The following is a 2556-nucleotide window of genomic DNA, read 5'->3' on the forward strand; positions in this document are numbered from 1 at the left end:
GGTGGGGGGGGGGGGTGTGGGGGTGTGTGTCACGGTAGAACATGTTTTACTTCCATTTTTGAACATAGAAAAAGTGAGGTGTTGCTTTTATCTTCTGCACCAACGAATGCCATCTGCGTCTTGTTATATTTGTCATTCTTCTTCAATTTCTAGGTTTTCATTTCTATCTTCACAACCCTTTTTCTCGTGCAGGATGTCACCATAGTTTCGCTATATTTTATGCTCATTACGGGTATTGTGTGTCTTTGTGGTCTATTTATGTCCTTTGTAATATTTTTGTGTGCTTGCATAAATGTGTATTCTCATTTTTGTTTACCTGATATGAAAGAGTATTTATTGAAATGAAGAGAAATAACAGGAGAGAGTGCATTGTCCCTATTCCTTTTTTCTTTCAATAAATCTCGTTAGCAAGAGTGATCTTGGATTGATTTACTTTACTAGAGGGGATATAGGGAGAGAAAAAGAGTGGAGGATTGATAAAATCTGATAAATGTCTTGGGCGGTTATGATCTGCTAACCAATTCTTGAATGGTTGCCAGTGACCACTACAAAATATTGTAGTTTTAAACCCTAATTTTGGTGTGTTTAACCATTTTGATTTCCTTCCTGCTAATAGCGGTCTCTATAATTTTCACCCTTGAATCACATGGTAGTTTCTGTAGCATGACCACAATTTTTGGGTACTCGCATGGAAGAGGGAGAATGGTCATTTTGCTCAGGAACAATTAATCAGTTATATACGCTGTAGCTGATGCTTGACTCATGCTTGTGCTTACATGTGGCTTACTGTTTATCAGGGAAAGAACTAATCATTCACCTACCTAAGTTTCTGTTATTTTTCTGCCTTCAGGTACTTATGGGCAGTTTCATACATATTTGATTGGTAACAGTTTCCTAGTAATGTGGTTTTGGTATTGAAGAAACTAGGATATTAGGCCTATAAGTTGTTGAATCTGTGGTGTTGCTTGATAAATGGCATAGCTGTTCCTGTGGTCCATGATTCCTTTACTGGAAGTAGACACTAGATTTAACTTTTTGTAAGAGAGGTAAGTTTCATGAAGTAATCAAAATTCATTACAAGTTTTTATGCTAACTTTGTTAAAGGTTGAGGCGTCTTGAGTGATTTATGTTTCATTTCGCTTGGGTTTTTGCTGAAATGCCTTAGTAATACAAAGCTAACCTAGTGCTAATTGCTTTTTGTTAACCATCCAATGTATTCATAGTATTTTGGATTTTGGTTTATTTTCTGATTTCATGTTGCTTTTGAGCAGTATGGGTAGTTGGATTACCTTGAAGGTACTTTTTTATTTCTTTTTTGTGTTTCTTTTTAAGGAATTGAAGGCACTTTTCTGAATCAAAAAAATTGCAGGAATTGAAGCGCAGGCGAAGAAAGAGGAAGAGTAGGAAGGAGAAGACGAGGAGGATGAGTAGTCACCATCATTCATATGATGATTCTTCTAATGATTCTGCTGATCTGCGGCATAAAAGGAGGAGCAAGAAGGCATATTCAGACTCTAATTCCGACGTCAGTGCTTAAGATGATTCGCGAGTGGGTAGGGGCAAGAAGCGGTCTGAGAAGAAGAGCAGCAAACATCACCATAAAGAGGACTAGCTTCTACAGTGGGTGATATGTCTTGTGCTTTTGAGGTTCCTCTAAACTGCTGCTAAGTGTGCCCTATTCAATCTTTAATCGGGTGGTTGATGAGCTTCTTGATGAAAACCACTTTAGCTTAGTGGACAATGCATTAGTTTGGTGCATTTGCTATTTTGCAATTTGATGCAATGTATCATTTTAATTGCTTCGTTCTTCTGGTTGTAAGAATTATGATGTTTACGGAGTATGCTATGTGTAATTCAGACATGTGATTGACCCTGTTAGTTGAAATATTGAAATAATGCTTTGGATTTTTATTGAGTTTAAAGTTGTTTTACTTGTTGGTTGCTATTCGATACCTTGGGGGAAGCCTACCTGTGGGCATCAACAAGAGCTTAACTACTGCTGCTCTTTTGAACCCAGTGCTATTATTGGAGCAAAGAAAGTTTCAACATTTTTCGGTGTGTTTTATATATGTAATTGTATTAGAGCAATAATTTTGTGATTAATATTATCTAGTTTCTGGATCAACCTCTTTGAAAATCATGATCTGGTGTAGCAGCTTTCTGTTGAGATCATGATCTCATGGAATATATTTTTGTATGTACTAATCACCTATTGTATTTCATTTTCAATTTTATCGTCTAAAAATTTCAGATGTTTTGTTGAATGATGCCCCCTCCTTGTTTCGGCCTTTTCATTTCCTTGTCTGTGCGTCTTTTTTTTTTGTGTATGTGTTGCGGGGTTGTGCGTATGGGGTGTGTGTGTGTGTGTGGGGTGTGTGTGTGTGTGTGTGTGTGTGTCTGTGTGTGCGTGTGGGGTGTGTGTGTGTGTGTGTGTATGTGTGGGGTTTGTGTGTCATGCTAGAACATGTTTTTTGTGTGTGTGTTGTGTGTGTGTGGGGTGTGTGTGTATATGGGGTATGTGTGTGTGTGTGGGGGGGGGGGGGGGGGGGGCGCGCG

The sequence above is a fragment of the Sesamum indicum genome, unplaced genomic scaffold, assembly GCF_000512975.1.
Source record: "Sesamum indicum cultivar Zhongzhi No. 13 unplaced genomic scaffold, S_indicum_v1.0 scaffold00165, whole genome shotgun sequence".
Taxonomy (NCBI): Eukaryota; Viridiplantae; Streptophyta; class Magnoliopsida; order Lamiales; family Pedaliaceae; genus Sesamum; species Sesamum indicum.